The 18761-nt window shown below is 41.4% G+C and overlaps 1 long non-coding RNA gene across 8 annotated transcripts in view; it reads right to left on the minus strand.

Moving 5' to 3' along the window:
* LOC120099103 (uncharacterized) overlaps nucleotides 1-18761 on the minus strand; it is a 49386-nt gene that overhangs the window by 21993 nt on the left and 8632 nt on the right. Inside the window, exons 1-3 of one of the 8 annotated variants that reach the window (XR_010058941.1) lie at nucleotides 8215-16403; nucleotides 1430-1527; nucleotides 60-151 (exon numbers count right to left, since the gene is read on the minus strand). This is a non-coding gene — a long non-coding RNA (uncharacterized LOC120099103). Of the gene's footprint in view, nucleotides 1-59; nucleotides 16407-18761 lie in introns of those variants that run through there. The other 7 variants (XR_010058930.1, XR_010058938.1, XR_010058936.1 and 4 more) reach the window with 7 other exon arrangements.

Genomic DNA, 18761 nt, shown 5'->3' on the forward strand with positions numbered 1-18761 from the left:
CAAATTACTGAATAATAATTAGACTTTTGTTCCCAAAGGCAAATTTCAGATCCTCTTACCTTTCTTAAGACGTCACTCCCAAATAATGAATCTCTCGAAGTCTGACCCCACAGTACATGTGGAGCTATGCGCAGAGATAACCTGTAACTGTCTAAATTATTCATGGAAGAATTTTTTATTATTACTAATACACATATGAGATGTTTTAATAGTATAAAGTTTGGTTTTGGGATCTGTTGCAAAAGGCTAAACAAAGAAAAAGGAGAATTTTAGGTTAGACCATCTTGAAAATAATGTAAGTTAGAAATCTAACTACAAAGAACAAGTAGGGTAAATGTTTTGTAGACCAACTCACAGTATAATCAGAATTCAAAAGAAGTAAGAATATATAGCTAGAGTATTACATAAAATATTTTCTGCAAATCACTTTTCTGTACAGAAACATGGAAAAACATTTTTCAAATTATTTATGAATTTGATAACACAAACAGCAAACCATCATTCTTGCCACCATGGGGACACATTTAGTATCTAATGTATTATGAATCGACGACAATCCCTTATAACAATCTAGAACATAAGGAGCAAAATCGCACTCATGACTCTACTCAATGCCCTGGTATTAGAATGAATGAAGATTTTTGAAAACCATGTGTGTTCTGTGTATGAGAACATCCAGTGTTCTTAAACAGCAAACCATCTTTCCAACCATATGGAGTGGAGACACATTTAATATCTAATGTAGTATGAATCCATGTAACACTCTTGTGACACTCTAGAACATAAGGAGCAGAGAGCACACTTGTGACCCTACAAAATGCAATTATAAAAGCTTTGCTACAGCAAGACAGAGATGCAGGGCTCCTGGGTTGCAATGGGAGCTCAAAGCTCTGGTTAAGTATGAAATCCTTCTATGTATCACACAGAAAAATGATTCAAAAAAGTCAAAGCTATACCTGATCTAGACTTCTCTAGGTAGTTAGAGTTGAGAAAGAAGAATTCAGTAAGAGATTCCTGTTCTAATCAATGACACATATTGACCATGTGAACTATTCACAATACCATGGTAACAATTCTAGGATGCGAGTAACCCACAGGTATTATACACACTTACTTCTTTTAATTTGTCTCACACAGCAACTAAACCAATACTCTAAACTGACCTGAACACGTGGTGTTACATAGACTGTCTTCTAAATCATGACATTTATAAAGGAGAAGGCTCCCAGGTAAGATTACAAACATGGTTCAACATGCTAGCTTGAGAAATGGGAATGTTTAAAAAGTGACAATACATGTCTGACCTAAGGAAACCTCTTGGCATAGAACATCATTCCAGCTTATAATCCTGTAAACACAAGCCTATGTACTTTACAAAAGCATTGCGTCTATATTGGTGCAGTTCCCCAAGTGTTTACTGTATCATTACCTTTGAATTTTTCCAGCCAGAGTTCCATCTGGGATGCTAAGCCAATTTTCATAAAAATCCAAGGTTAGTAAGCTTCCATCGATGTTAATAATAAAATCCTTTTTTTATTGAAAATAAAACAAAAATAGTAATGGTCAATGTACATTGTAGAAAGTACTTGAAAAACATTTTTGTTTAAAATTAGCAGTTTAGACCAGTGATTCTCAACTTGTGGATCATAATCAATACGGGGTCACATATATTTTCCATATCAGATATTCCATCCATTTTTCTTTACAATCAAATCAGGAGCAAAATTTGAATCATGAAGAGAAGCAAAATGAAGTAGTGGTTAAGAGTCACAAAGCCATGAGAAAATATATTAGCGTTACAGGATTAGGGAGGCTGAGAATCATTGGTTGAGATCGTACTTCCCTAAAAGATTCCCAAACTGCCATGGCTCCAGAATCTTGGCTCAAAAGTGGAACCTATATGCAGGATCTTATTTTTCTTCTTCCCTAAGACTAGAATCAATGAAGCAGAGTTCTAGTTGCTATAGCAGTGAAGTAAACCTACCATCTGTTCAAATTGCCTCTCCTGGCTTCTAGACTACAACACTCCTTGCAATCATAGATCTCCACTCCACTTCCCAGCTTATGTAGTCCTGGCTGACCTAAACTCACAGAGATCCTCCTGCTTCATCTTCCCAGTGTCGGGATTACACACATGTGCCACCATGACTAGAATGTCTCTCCTTGAAATCTGGATATGTTTTACATGTTAATGTTGGTGTTGTACATACAGTATACTTAAAGACTGCAATTTGGAGATTTTCTTGTTTATGAAGCTTCCTCTGGACCCTTTCCCTATTTTTAACATGCCTGCCTGTTCACACGGATTTGTAGATGTCCTACCACATGAGTTCCTTCCCCATTACTAAATCACATGCCCGAGAATCAACTTAATGAAGTGGTGTATGTTGGCCAACAATTGGAGGCCACAGTCCACCATGGCAGGTTGAGCAGCTGTCTACATATTATCCTCTCTGAGAACGCAGACAGCAATGAATACTTATGCTCCACCCCCTTTCTCTTTATATACAGTCAAGGCCTATTGATTGATCAGTGCTGTTCACTGTTAAGATTTACTGTCCAACTAGCCTGACCCCAGTAATATCTCAGGGTATCAAGAAGGTTATGTAATCAAGGTGTGGTACATTTCTTCAGGCTCTTCTTTTTTTGTTTTTCTTCGTGGGTTTTTTTTTTTTTTTTTTTTGAGACAGGGTCTCACTCTGGGCTAAAGTTGGTCTTCACCTTGACTTATTCTCTGTCTCCAAGTTGTTACAATTACAGGGCCTAACCACCACATTTGCCTGGAAATCTCCACAGACCTAAATCTATTTGTTTCTTGGTGATCAAAAAGAGAATCTAACAATGGTCAAGCTAGGCCCAATGCCTTTGCTCCCTTCCTGCTGCCTGCTGATTGGAATGTAGAAGTCTCAGCTATCTCTCTAGTACCATGGCTTCCTGTGTTCCCAACCCCATACCCCGTGACAATAATAGACTAGACCCCTGAAAATGTTAAGCCAGTCCCAATTAAAAATTTTCCTCCGTAAGAGTTGTCATGGTCACGTTGTCTCTTCATAGCAATAGAACATTGACTATGACACTGGTACTATGTCTGATCTTAAACAACTGTAAACTTAACAAGGCATGAGGTTAGTAGAACATCCAGGTGAGATGATGTTGGGGCTACAAGCTCACAGAGAACGCCAACCAACAGATACCTGTAAGGTCTCATGGGCAGGTCTCTGTTGTCTTTAGTGTTCTCTTTCCGTCTATCTTACTGATTTTTATTCTCCCCATGAACAGAGTGTAAAAATACATTGCCTTTACTTCTAAGTCATCCTTAGCGTTCTCTTTAAGGCCTGAGTTTATGGGTCAAGGTTTCTTACTAGAATCTTCACCTTTGGTGTATTTCTAATCTCTGGACTCTTGGTCCCTGAAGAACAAAATAAGAACCAGGTTCTCAGAGACTCAAAGAGAAGAAATGAAGTCCATGAACTCAGTGAAAATTTTTACCAACCCAAAGTCAAACTGATTCCAATCAACGCTGGCCCACTTAATTATCAGAGCATCTTCAAGAGAGAAAGCTCCCAGGACTGGAGACAAAAGTTGAAACTTGAGCTTTTAATCTCATTTCAGATGAAAGCGATGTGGACTGGGAGTCAGAGACAGGAGGGTCTCTAGGTTGTGTTAAGTCTGGGCTGTGCATTGAGAGCCTTTCTCAAAAGAACAGCCATAAGGAAGTGACATGGAAACAAGCTGTCATCTCAGGGGATGTGACTTTATATGATTTGGTGACTTAATCCTATGAAAAGAAACTCAGATATGGGGTGACAGTTTAATGGCAGAACCTTGTCTAGCACAGACAAATAGAAGGACAGGAAGGAGGGAGGAAGAAGGGACAAAGATGAGCGATGCTACAGGCATTCAAATGTTAAGAATGCTATCCCTAAGAACTGGAGGAAAGCTAGCTGTCCCACACTGTAGCAGTGCTTACAGTTTACTGCAGTTCAGAAACTGGAGATGATTGTCCCTGTGTTGCTGTACAGAAAGGACTGGAACAGTAGCAAAGACAGTGGCTGCGCCCATTTCATGGGTTCTTTTGAGCAAGACACTTTCTGGAGAGGTTTCCAAATAAAAATGTCCAAGTGGTACTTCTGAGCTTAAAATTTCATAGCTTAGGTAAAATCAGATTTTTCTTATTTCCAAGTGAAGTTTTGAAGGTTTTTCAAGTTGTTCCTCTAGAGGGTACCCAAGTGCTTGAATATTTTGACAGTGAACCTCTCCAAATGAAGTTTTGTAGGTTTTCAAGTTGTTCCTCTAGAGGGTGCCCAAGTGCTTGAATATTCTGACAGTGAACCTCCTCAGGCATCTCCCCAGTGCTCAAGGTTTAATATGGGAACAGTTAGTTATTTTTACACAGTTCTTTTTGCTTGTGTGTGTGAGCTGTCCCTTGTCGACAATAGCTTTCTGTTTTCCTCAATGAGGACTGTTGCTCATTTGTGAGCCTTCCTTAACTCAAAGTGAAATGGTTAAAAATATTTATCCTGTTAGAATAGGCTGCATCTTTTTCACAACCCATTAAAAAACGACAACAACGATAACAAGATTCTGACTTTTGAGATGACGTATACTAATTCACATTGTTTACCTAGCTGCAGTGCTATATGAACACTATTTAAAAGGCAAAATAAACTTGGTTTGTATTAAAAAAAAAGGTTTCAGAGCTGCAGAGGAACAGCCTTGAAAGATGCTACTGACATAGAGACTCCAGGCTCAGCCTCAGCCCATGAAGAAGATAACAGAATACAGAAATCTTTCTGTTCCTGCTAGCAATTTGGCAGCGCATACGTGCCCTCCTGATGCATGGGAAACTGAGATAGGAGAGCCTGGAGTTTGAGGCTACAAACGGAGGCACTGTGCTTTCTCATTACCAAGCCTAGTATAGGACAAATCAGCACAACTCAGAAATCGGTCTCTCCCGCTCTTGCAGTTGCAAAGGGAAATGGGATGTAGCTTTGGACAGTTCTCAAGTTCCATCTGGGTCTCCCCTCTCCAGCTCTGAGTCCAGTCTCGCCAGTTTGTTGGATGTGAATTCTATGATCCCAAATTAATGTGCAAAATCTTTTTTCCTATAATTTAGCTTCTCATCAAAGCCTCTAAGAACCAGAAGCTAAACAAAAAGCCACAGCTTCTTAAGAACTATTTACTTCTTTTGTTTTCAAGGGCCCAGGTCACCATCAAGGAGACTAAACCTGGGGTAGGAAGAGCATGAGAATGTCTCAGAGGTATTGGGCCTGTACTGGGAAGATCTTTTCAGATACCCCTGGAATGCTCTGAACTCACAGGCAGGGGATTTAGAGGTGGGACTCTTTATCCTAGTAGCTAGATGTGGAAATGGCACTTCCAAGTCCTATTTGGGGATGGCTTGCCCAGGGAGCTTGGCTCAGTGGAGTGTAGAATGAATGCCAACATTAACAATAATTCTGGTCCAAGTGCAAATGTCTGCATCAAGTCCTCAAAAAATCCTTTTATGGTCCATTTGTTTGAACACACCCTGGTTCCAAACCTTGTTTTGCCTCAGGACCCACATTCTTAGAAACATGCTAGCTTGCTGAAGACTTGGCCTGCTTCTGCCTTCTGTTCTGCAACACTGACTGGATGCCAAGATTCATTCTTAGGCACTGTGACATTTGAGCTTTTGCAAAATATATTATGTTTATTCTTGCCCCTCCTCTCTTTGTGTGTGTGTGTGTGTGTGTGTGTGTGTGTGTGTATGTGTGCACTTGTGCACATGAATTCCACTGTGCACTGTGTGGCATCAGTGGATAACTTTTGGAGGAGTTCTGTCCTTTGGACCTGATTCCAGAGATCACACTCAAGTCACCAAGCTTGGTAGCAAGTTCCTTTACCTGATGAGCTTGTTGGTCCAGTCTGAGCTTTCACTGAAATGAAATCAGCCACAAGAAAGCCATCTCTGCAAGGTTACTTTTGGTCCTATGTGACTTTCTTAGGTCCCAACAGCTAAACATTTTAATTAGAATTCAACATAGTAACTAAATTGCTAAATTTAATAGGAATTACAGAATGTGGGCTTTTCTGATTCTGTATTGCTTCCATATTCTTAATTAAGAGCCTTCTATACAGTAAAACAGTCATCATTTGGACCTATTTGGTTTCCTTAAGATATATTGTTAGGAAGATTTTATGAAGTTTGGATGTTTAATTTGCTCCTCAAATACCAATTTTCAAACTAGGAAGTGAGTGTTCTATGAACTTCACATGAGAACTCACTCAATAGATTTTTTTAAAAACGCTTTTGAGTCATTTGAAAGCTGTTTCAAACTCCTTCTTTGCAGGTCTCCGAATTCCTGGGAGACCTTTTGTTTTCCTAATGAGAAAGCAGACTGTGGTGGAGCAGTGGATGCACTGACACTGTCTCTCCTCTTGCTGTGCCTTCCATGCAGATGCCTGAAGCCTTAGAGGAGCTGAATGGTAGAGTTTCCTTGTATCTTCCAGAAGAAAACACCATCCAGAATCCTTGTGACAAGCACTCGCTTGCGATTGAGCAAGTGTCATGTTGCCTGTCATCTGAAAAGCAGCAGAGAAGCATCACCATTGTGTCCCCACTCTAAAAACAAAATGCAAGTCTCTGGGCATGCTGGTGGCATCCCACACTCCTCCTGACCTGCTGGCTCATCCTGCTGCATAGGATATCATCTGCACTTGGAACTCCTCGGTCTCCACCAATGGTTCTTCAAGTCTCAAGTCATGTACATTTTCAGATCATTGAGCTCCTCTGCAGGATACTGGTGCTACTAAGGCTGGAGACGGTAAGACATGTGCACATCCAGTGTATCCTCAAAGGCTTCAGTCCTTCATGAGTTCTAGGTTACCTTCATGGTGCTCATCTTTCTTGCTATCTTCTATGACCAGAGATCTACTCAGACTGCCTTTCTAGCAGGTCCTCAATGAGGTTCAGGCTCAAAACAAGAACCAAGGATAGTGACTGATGGTGCTGGAGGATAGCAAACATACAATAGCTAGCAACATAGAAACTTCACAGGACTCTGTGGACTGTGTGGATGACAGTGCACATCCTTTATATCTAATCTCCAGGTTTCAGTGACTTCAGTTGCTACAGTGAATGGTGTGAGCCTTGTCTAGTTTACTACCAGGCACAGATGGAGTTCTTAGAACTCCTTTTGAAAACATTTAGACATGTGTAGAAATCAGGAAGTAAAGATTGAGTGTTTTGAAAGACACGAGTCCTCCCAATGTAACTATGCAGGCCCAGTGTTAACTTCCTCCACGACGTTCACCTTTCCTTCATGTTTATCGTCGCCTTCCTTTGAAGAATGACCTACAGCAAGTAACTTGCCTTCCAAAGCCTCTGACTTACAGATCCATAAAGAAAACTATGAATTTTAGATTTCAAGTACTAAGTATTAGTCAGACTTCTTCAAAGAAATAAAAGAAATAGAACCAATTGTATATGTCTCTCTCTGCATGTGTGTTCTGTATACACAGTCATATGATGCACAATGTTTTTTCAATAGTGTATTTCACACTCAAGCTACAAAACTGCCTAGGAACAGTTTTCTCAGTCTGTATTCCAGCCCTTGACTTACATGTGGCTCTCTATGTGTTTCTACTTGTAAAGTCAGTGTTATGTTTGAAAGAAATCTCAAAACTGTAGAGGTCACAGTTGAGATCTAGTCAGCCTGACAGCCTGAGAATTAAAAATAACACTGACAGATCAATCCCCCAAATCAAGCTAGGAATCAACCTTCACCTATATTCCTCTTTCTATTCAGCCAGCAACTGGCCAGATGTCACACACACACACACACACACACACACACACACACACACACACACACACACACACAGAGGAGAAGTTATGTCCTTTAGTCCACCAGTGTGGATGCTAAACTCTTTAGAACACTCTTCCAGATACTGTAAGACATAATATTTAGTCAGCTCCTGGGCATCCCGTGCCTGACCAAGTTGACGTGCAATTACTAATCACATGATGTTCCCCAAATACAATGGCCTCAAGAACAGGAACTGAAAATTAGCAAAGCTTTATGTCTCAGTTCTAAAGCTGAGGGTATCAATATATTTTCTGTTAAGAAATCCTAGACTATGTATAAACTAAACTTGTACTCAGATGCTGATGCTACAATTAGAAGTGGAAAGAAGTCACTTTTGAACTACAAAATGAGGATTCCAACTTACTAATTCAGCATGATGGTCTAACTGCGGAAGTAGAGACAGAAAGTCAACCATCCAGTCATATGTCCGAAACACAGAACACAGTAGAACTGCTACCTCTCTGTGTCCAATACTGGAAACAAACAAACAAACAAACAAACAAACAAAACTGGTGACTTGAATATGTGGCGACTGAAAACACGCAGCCCAGAAGTGTAATTGATAAGATGTGAAGTTCTTAGAATGTAAGACTCAGCTCTGGACTCTTTCTTGTGACAAGTCCGCCTTTAAGTAGAGATTACTCATGGAGACACAAAGCCACCTGTCAGGCAGACAAACTGCCCTGAACCTGAGATCAGGGTATGCCCTGCTTAAATGTTTGCCCTAAGCAAAAGTCAGGGGCTTCATACTGGCTGTCTCACATTACTAGGATGCATCTCCTAGGGTTTGAGGGGTTGTCATTGAGGAAGTGATGTAGACAGAGCTTGTTCATCAGAAACTAGACTGTCCACACACCTCTGTGAGAATCCTCTCACGATGCACTACTGAGCTGGGTGGAGACTAGCAAGATAAAGGCAGAGGGGGTTGGGGTGTGGATCTCATATTTTCTCTGGTATCTATTAAAGTCAGCAGAGTCTGGCCACCATGTACTCATGTAGTGACAAGCTAGAGACAATTACACAGAAATAGTGCCACAGAGGCTCTTGTTATAAGGGGAACATGAAAACAGCAAGGATATAAAAGCATTTGGAAAGTAAACACAGGGGAAACAGCATCAGAGCCTGCATATCCTTCTCATTCCCCCAACCACATGGGATGAGATGGTATAAGATGAAGATGCCACTTTGGGAGGCAGCATTGAGGATGCTACTGGCCTGCAGTTTACAGCTTGAAGGAAAACTAGAGAAGTTTCATACCCACTCCATCGATGCTCTGCAGAGTTTAGCAGTGGGGTGGATAGTACTGCTGTGGGAAATGATCCTGCAGGCTTCATAAGTAAATTCTGCTTGCTTTATTTTGCTAGAAAACCCTCTGCACTCCAGTCCCCGAACAAAGAAACATATAAACAGATAATCCAAACTTTTTAATTAAATTGGATCTTTCTTTCTCTTTCTCTCTCTCTCTCTCTCTCTCTCTCTCTCTCTCTCTCTCTCTCTCTCTCTCTCTCTCCCTCCCTCCCTCCCTCCTTTTGTTGGAGGCTGGATTTTTCAGAGATGCACAAACTTCCTGAGTAGCCTATAGATCAGCCTGGTTTCAAAGTCAAGTGATCTGCCCACCTACCTCTGTCTCCAGAGTGCTGGGATTAAAGGTGTGTTACCATTTCTTGTTCTCTGACACTTTTCATTGTTGTCAAAAGATAAAATAGAATTCATTTTTATTTATTTTTTGAGTGAAATTTTGCTGCCTACCAAAATTTGTTTGCCTTTCGAAGTAGTTTATCGGTAAGTCTAGAATGAAATAAAAATGAATTGCTGAGAATGGGAAAGCCTTTCCTAGGTTTTGCTTTGATGTTCTACTGGAAATACGACTGTGGTGACGAGAGAACTTACTGGGGCTTCCTTTATCCAGACAGGAAAACCCTAGAAGATCTCAGGGAATTCTGTTTCTTGTAGTGTTCAGGAAGGAGAGGTGTCTTATTATCTTTAGTGTGATGTTTTCTACCATTTTGTACAAGGAGCTTTCCTACATGTTGTATTTTGGTTCTCAAGTTGAAGCGTATTTTTACTTAGCATTTTTCCTTGGCAAATGATATTTTGTAATTCCTTTTATATATCACTCTCAACCTTATGTCATAGGATTGTAAGCCTTGAGCCTGACACTTAAAAATGTACATGAAACCCTACTTGTTTTTTAACATTTGTTCCAAAACTTAATAATAATTGGTGAAGTCCATAGTATGGACTATGCTCCAGGACTCTTTGCTAAGTGGTTTCCCATTTAATATCCCAAAGCACTATTTAAATTTGGCGTAAGGACAAAGGAACAGGTTTGTAGACATAACAGTACTTGATTGGCTCACATGGTATAAAAGGAACCAGAATTTTTACTTCCCTTTGATTTATATCCCAGGTCCTAACACTTTTGTGAGCTACATTTTAAAAGGACAACTTTTGCACTTTTGCCATATATTTGTAAGTGTATGTTCCTCCAAATTACTGGCAGTACTTCATTATTTCTGCCCAAGAGGATGTTGTCTGATTCCTGGCAGATGTAGTAGCTGGTGTTTGCAGGATGATAGGATTTGGACTCCAAGCCTTATGATCCCACAGCAAGTTCTTTTAACCAGGAAACCATGTGTCTAGCCACCAGATCTGTAGTTTATAAACAAGTGAATATAGAGTTAAACATAGACACTAAGAGAGGAGAAACACACATGCAAGCATGAAAGGCATGTGAGAAGGAGAGGCAGATGTGGGGAAGCGAGCTGTTTAAACCAAAGAAAGAAGTGAGCGGGGACCAAGAACAGATGATTTCAAAAAACTTTAATTAAATTATTAATCCGTTAATTGATACATTATCGTATTCTGTGTGCATATGCCTATATGTTAGTGTGCATATATGTAGGTCAGAGGACAATGAGTGAGGAGGTCATCATCCTACCACATGGGTTTTAGTGATAGAACTTGGATCCCCATGGTTGATGACAAGTTCCTTATCCCCCTTTTTAAAATTACATTTATTTTGTGTGTGTGTGTGTGTAGAGGGGCAGGAGTTGTGAGTGTAGATGTTGTAGAAATTATTTAATCCCAACCCAGGTTTTCTCCCCTGCCTCTGACCACTTAGTTCCCAGATAAAAGACACCCACAAGCTTTATATTTACATTAAGCCTTAATCAGCACAGGAGCTGGGCAGATATGGATCCTCTGGTTGTTATGTCTGTTTCCCAGCTTATAATCCCACTATATAATTTACTGTGTTTCATCTGGGCTGCTCTTAACACCAATTAGCCAACCCACCTGACCCATGGCGGCTTCCTCCTCCCTTCACCTTCTTTATTCCTCATGGTTCTTCTTGGATGCCTCAAGTCCTGGGATGCTAAACCCTCCCTGTGCCCAGCTGTTGACTGTTGGAATCCTTATTCATCTATCAGAAATAATTTGGGGACACAAGTTTACATAGTATCACTTGGGTCTACATGTGGACTCTCTTGTCTCTGGGACAATCAGCCCGTGGACGCCTGCAGTTACCATTACAATACAGAGCAACAGACCAAACCTCAAAGCATGGAGGTCAGGGCCATCTGGTAGGAGTCAGGTTTCTGTGTAGGTCCCAGGTATTGAACTGATTATGTCAGGCTTGGCCACACAAGTACCTTTACACATTGAGCTATCTTCCTGGCTCATGATAAACCTTTTACAGGCTAGTTTGGTCCTGTGGCTCTGCATATGTGAGCTTGCATGTGTGCAGGCCAGAGGACAACCTTGGGGTTTACTCTTCAGGTGCCATCCACCAGATTTTATAAAATGGGAGTTTTCATTTGACTAGGAATAGGACAGGTCAGCCCGGCTGACTGGCTAGGGAGGATATGGAGTCTCTGTCCCCCCAGCAAAAGTGTGTGCTATCAAACCAGGTTTCTTTATTGTTGTTGTTATTTTAATTGGCTTCTTGTGTTTGGACTGAAGTTTATCATCAGAGTTTCTGGCTCCATTGCTTTCCATGTAAGCAGGAGAGGACAAAAGAAAATGTCTGTGATTGATGTGTGTATTGTATATGATTGTCCTTGAGTCTAGTATAAAAGTGAATCAGAATGTTGCTTTCTGGCTCAGTCTTGCTTGGTTACACTCAAGGTTTAAGAGTAACTTCTTGAAGGTTTAGTTATACAACAAAGGCTCTATAATTCTCTAAAGTCCCTGATTATTACATCTGAGATTACTAAGAATTTACTTCCTTTCATTTTTCCCATTTTAGGCACAGTCTGAATTATGTAGCTGAAATTTGTAATAAATTATTAATACTAAAATTATTAAGTGTTTTTAAGTTAATTAGGGCACAGGCCAAACTATTGGAAAAGACTGGATCTGGTGCAAATATTGAGAGTTTTCCCTTGCCTGTGATAGCCAAAAGGTAGGCAGCCAATCCACAGAGGGCAGCATTTCTCTGGCTATTCAGGGCCACAGGTCCCTCTGTCTGCTTAGCCATTCTCTAGGGATTAGGGTTGACACTATTTTTCTTTAATTTAGAGAAATGTCATGAGGCGACTGCTCCTAGCTTGCCAGCTGCAGGGCACCCTAGGATGGTTCGGTCACTCTCAGCACACTGAGATACAGAGGAGGCAATTCCTCAAGCAGAGGATCCTGGTGCTCTGTCTCCCAAATAAGCTGCGAACCTGAGGACGTGGACTTCATGGTCATTTTCTCATGAGAAAGTAACTTTGTTTATAGCTTAATTAGACAGCAGCACCTCTAACACATCTAAGAGTTGGACTGCTGACAGATTCTGCAAGGAAGTTTGGGTCACTTTGATCCAAGATGTGCTATTGCTAGAGAAATAGCAGCTGGTGAGACCTAGAAATGGTGGGAAACTTTTATCCTGCTTTGCCTTTAAAAGAAGTTGAAGCTGAATAAACTGTGCATTGGCTGACTGGGCTGTGTAACTCTTGTCCAGGTTAATGCGACCCTCACTTGGGACCTCAATGTACCAGACTGTAGCAGTGAATTAATTAAAGAACTTTGGCTCCTTAGTACAGTCATGGCACCTGCCCAAGAGTTCTCCAGTTTTGAGAATGAAAGGCACATTTCTAATTCTCCTGACAGCTACCATACATCTCCCTTCCACCCAGCATCCCAGGTTTAACACCTTTTAAATCTATGTTTTATCTTTGCTGCCCTGTTACCTTCTGGGAAACACCCCACTCCCCCAATAGGGTCCAGTTCCCTTCTTCCAACATCATAGGCTGCTTTCTCTCCTGTAGCTCTTAAATCTGATCCTTCTAACTCTGGATCATGGTGACTCTCTTCATCCTTTCCTCTCTCCTAAACCCTTGACCTGTCTTTCTATCTTTCTGCTCAGCCATTGGCTATGGCAACTCTTTATTATCAGTTGAAGCCCTCGGGGCACTCAGGTCTAGAAGTGACGCTTTTTGGGGACAAAATAAGACAATTCCCAACACCAGATGTTGACACTTTACACATACATTCTTGATATTGAATAAAGCAACTATCTTTGAGAATATAGGAATTTGATCCTCAGTACTAGGGAGGGTAAACATAAAGAAGAAAATGGCAGTCATTTTGTCTATGGACACTGTTCACATGTTTCTGGCTAGAACTTAGTCACATGCAAACTCTTGGTTTGAGAGATACCTAGGAAATATAATTCATAGTTACCAACTCTGTACTCTATTAAACATGTAGGAAATGTGAAGGGAAGATAGAAAATAATAGGACAGACTCTCTCAAAATTCTCTGAGGCCTGTGGCTTTAAACTCCAGGGACCCTGGAGGCCTGCTCTAACCAGAGACACAGGAGGCCCACACTAAACAGAGACAGTACTACCTGACTCCCAGGAGACCAGCTGTCACCCAGCTCACAGAGCTCTACATTCCTCCACTGAGGCCTGATCCAGTCAGAGACATGAATGACAGTTAACACCAGAGATAAACATAGGGGAGAGGCAAACTCCAGGTCATAAACAACAGAACCCAATGCAAAATCTGCTGCTCACTCAGAGGACCTATAGTGTGCTTAACCATCATCTGTAACAGGGTATCTAGTGCCATCTGCTGGCCACTGAGGGAACTGCATGCAGAGGGACCACAGACAAAAGTCAGCCAAAGAACAATTCATCAAAATAAATAAGAGTGAATACACTTTTCTTTGAAAAAGTCATACAAATGTATGGTCAAGGCAAACAACACCCAAGAAAACACAATAATGCAATATTTCATAACAACCCCAGAGTGCAAAGAAACAGCATAAAAACAATCTCTTAAACCTATCATAATTCTATATGTATTTCTTGAAATAGCATTTGGAGTAAGCAATCAGGCTGTAATGCTCTTATAAGTTCCGTAGTCTCATCAACCCTTCGTAACAATCTCCACCTGTTTGATTTTTCCTGAATTACCAATATGTGTGAGTTAGAATCCTGCGTCTCTCTGTGACCGAACTGTAAACAGTAGTCAATGTAACACTGGCAATCATTAACCACAATCTTTAAGTTTCCCTTGTAACACAAGAGCACAGCCATAACTTTGGAAAGCAAAAGTCACCCTCCAACAAACAATCTATTCTCTAAAATCCTGTCTCTCCAAAACTCCAAGTCCATTCCTCGAGCTATAAAGTATGACTGCCAAGTCTTGCATATGAACGAGCAATGGTGCAGGCTCTAATACCTCACCAAAGAGACATTGCCCTAAATTCTTTTAAAAGTCTGGTTTCCATGATAAGAGTTATATTAAAATATGATCCCAATCTAGACCTGTTTCCCTATGTTGGCTCATGCCACGTGTTGTCTAGAATGACTCCAGTTTTAAGCCACTTTCTGTTACCAATGTTACAAACTTTTAACCATACCCAATAACTTAAAAGCCAGTCACCTATAGCCAAGACATGTAGAGCGCATTGTACATTTAAAACCAAACAGAAAAAAAATGAAGTGACAACACATATCTTTAGTATTTAGATCAAATACCATTTTTACTTTTTCTGGCTGTCATTTTAAAAGAAGCACCTTGTTACCTGTTGAATCCAATAATCACAGTTAAAGATTTCTCTAAGAGAAACAGCTAACAGCTCCATTACCATAGGAGCTTTGAGGCTGCTGGCACATTTAAGATCAGCTAGTGTAAACATTTAGCCAGCCTCCTGGGGAGCTTCCCCAGTGGACAGACCTAGGCTCCTAGCTACATTCCTCCATTGATGCCAGATCCAGTCAGAGACATGCATGACTGTGACACCAGAGATAACCAGTTATCTATGATGCAGATCTCCAAAGGTCAATTTAAACTGCTTTTTATTTATTTGTTCCTTTCCTGAAAGGACTTAAAACTAAATAAAGGGAGGAATCAACCAGCATTTAAAGTTTTAACCATGTTTTTCTTTTAAACATGAAACACAAAACATTCAAGCAACTAGAAGCAAAACCCAGCCATAAACTGACATACAAGGACAGCTTGGAGCACCAAGGTCAGACAATAGACATAGAGGGAAGGAGCTAGATGGTGTCCCACCAAAAGGTCCCAGATATCATACTTAAAGGAAATAAGAGCCAGAAATAAGTGGGGGTGGTTGTGGCCCTGCTGGAGTGGGTGTGGTTGTGGCCTTGCTGGAGTAAGTGTGACCCTGGCTGGAGTGGGTTTGGCCCTGCTGGAGAGGGTTTGGCCCTGCTGGAGTGGGCATAGCCCTGTGGGTGTGGGTTGTAAGTCTCTCAGTGCTCTGCTAGCAGCCTTTAGATGAGGATGGAGAACTCTCACCTCCTCCTGCACCATCGTGCCTGGACGCTGCCCTGCTCCTGCCATGATGTTGACGGAATGAACTTCTGACCCTGTAAGCCAGCCCCAGTCACATGTTGTCCTTGTGAGAGCTGCCTCGGTCACACTGTCTGTCCGCAGCAGTAAAACCCTAAGTAAGTCAGAAGTTGATACCAAGGCCTGGGTATTACTGATAGGCCTCACCATACTTTTATTTGGAAGAACGTGAATTTTGTGACTTTGGATTTGGAAAGCCAAGAAATGGTTTGAGTGGGGCCCAATGAGCTATCCTGGCAGGAAGACTTTGTGGCTGTGAGTGATTTTAACTGCATAGACCTGGCCCAGGAGGCTTCAGGGAGAATAATTTCAGTGTGTGGCCTGGAGATTGTTTTTGTGGTGTTTTGGTGAAGAATGTGGCTGCTTTTTGCCCCTGTCTGAAGAGTCTACCTGAGGCTAAGGTGAAGACTCAGATTCATTGCACCGACAAAGGAAGTCTCAGAAAAGCCCAGCAGAGACTCTGTTCTCTGGTTAAGTCTCAGGAGGAGAATTTTGGGCAAGTGCAGTGAGATTAGTAAAGAAACAATATATAATATATTGTTCGGGTATTAAAGGGGCACCCACAAGTGAAACGGAGCCATGTCTGGACCCAGCACAGAGGCCCTAGCAGATGCTGAGCGGATGCCAATGCCCACAAGTACTCAAGACAGTTAAAAACTATGCCTGTGTGAAATCTTCTATACGCCCATATACAGACGTTCACAGCAGCACAGTTCTTTCATGAAGCCTTCGGTCTGGCAGTCCATCCACTGAAAAATAGGGAAGTAAAATGTTTGGTAATATATGGAAAAGGGCTCGGTGATGTGAATTATTATAGAACGATGAGGAGAAACTGGGTCAAGGGCATGAACATGAGATCACGATGTATACCGACTTTCTAAAAACACATATATTCAAAGACATGAAACTGTGACCAGGACAAATCCCCTGTTCTGATTGAATTTGCAAAGATTACAAAACTATGATGCTTGCCCGATTGAGGTTACAGGGACCTTGTCGCTATAGCAACCACCTTTACTTGGATGGACCCCATAGAATAAGAGGAATTACTTCAGTGAGGATGTTGTGGTCTGTGGTTTGAATAAATCTTGTCCCCATGGAAAATTGCGGTAAAAACCGTGATGCTTCTGTTCGGTGCCACAAGAGCAGGCTGTGTTGCCTTATGGGTCTGTGCCCATTTCCCCTTTTGTTTTACTGCCATGTTAGGGTGCAACGTGAGTCCTTCACCAGATATAGCCACCCATCTTGGTCACCCGGCTCCCAGAACTTGGAGGTAAATAAACATCTTTCCTTTATTAATATTACTATTAATTATTAATTATCTATTATTCTTATAGGGAAAGACAATGGTTAAGAAATTATGAGTAAGCTCTGCTGTTAACAGAAGTGTCAGACTTTCAGCAGCTCAGAAACAAAGATGACAATGCACACACACAGACACACACACACACACAGACATAGACACACATACACACACACACACACACATACACACACACACACACACACACACACACACACACACACACACACACACACACGTCAGCCTCGAGTCCTGTGGAGCCACTTCCTGGGAGAGGCAGAGACATGAGGCGGAAGTCTGCCCCTCTCTGAGGGCCACCTAGGTTGTACCTCCCATCAAGTGCCTGACACATCTGGTTGTCAAGGACAAAGAGAATCATGGGATGGTGGAGTGATTATGTCGACAACTGCTGGGGACATTGTGAGTGTCCCAGGCTTCCAGCAAGAAACAGCAAGGGAGGGGTTGGGGATTTAGCTCAGTGGTAGAGCGCTTGCCTAGCAAGTGCAAGGTCCTGTGTATGGTCCCCAGCTCCGAAAAAAAAGAAAAAAGAAAAAAAAAAGAAACAGCAAGGGCTTTTAAATATTTTTAAAATGTGCTCTTATTGTCTCAAAACATAGCAAGAGAGGTATGGTGTTTTTAAAGTCAATAAATAAAGCTACGCCAGGTGGTGCCACCCTTTAACCTAGAGAGCTAAGTCAGAAAGCTTGTGACATCCAGGCAAGCTGGGGTTGTAAAACAAAACCCTGCCGAGAAAAAAAAATAATAAGAGCAGAAAACAGTAATAAAAAGGGGGAAAATACTGCTGTAAAAAACTTATAATTACTAAAAAAAAGTAATAGAGGAAAATATTGCTGCAAAAAAAACCCTTATAATTGCTAAATAAGATCAAACAGAAAAATTACTCCAAAATGTACTATCTGGGCTAACGACTAGGGAATATAGTATTCCTGCAGTTGCAAAATCTCTCACAGCCATGTTCATCCATTTCATACCACAAAACTGAGACTACTCTTTAGGTAATGCGCTGTTATCTACATCAAAACACCCAATATTATACATGAAGAGCAGCTCAACAACTTCCCTATGTTCATGCTGCACTCCCTGATCTGTTGGAGCGACTGTGGGTGTCCGATGTGTCTCCTCACCATGGAACAGTATTTCCCCACGTTAAAGCCAGAAATATTGTGGAAACAACTCCAAAGAAACCTCTTTGGACCTTCTCTAATCCACACTACGAAATGAACAAGGCCATTTGCAAAAAATGGCAACAGTGTGAGTCCTGAAAGGTCAAAGGAGGAGGAAGAACGGAGGGTTTGCAAGCCACTCACTTCAAGAAATGCTGGAGGGGGGTTGGGGATTTAGCTCAGTGGTAGAGCTCTTGCCTAGGAAGCGCCTGGGTTCAGTCCCCAGCTCCAAAAAAAAAAAAAAAAAAAAAAAAAAAAGAAATGCTGGAGGACTCAGGTACACACTCATAGTGTGTCAACAATGTTGTCTTGAGGAAAAAATAAACAACGGATAACATATTACTTGACAAATCCACGCCAGAACGGCTGAAGCTACGTAGTAAAGCCTCGAGTAAGTTTGCTAATTGAGTTTATAATGTATGGAAATTATGTGATTCTTCCCCTTCGCTCCCCATCAAGAGCTTGGTTTTCGGTGGAAGGGACGGTGTCTGTGAATGTCACCCGTGTTCCCGTGTCGCCCTTTGATCTTCTTTTCCGTCACTTACAGTGATGGGTGACGGAGGGAGTAACCGTAGCCAACAATTAATTATTCTTTACAAGATGAGCTCCAATGTGA

The sequence above is a fragment of the Rattus norvegicus genome, chromosome 1 (assembly GCF_036323735.1).
Source record: "Rattus norvegicus strain BN/NHsdMcwi chromosome 1, GRCr8, whole genome shotgun sequence".
NCBI lineage: Eukaryota > Metazoa > Chordata > Mammalia > Rodentia > Muridae > Rattus > Rattus norvegicus.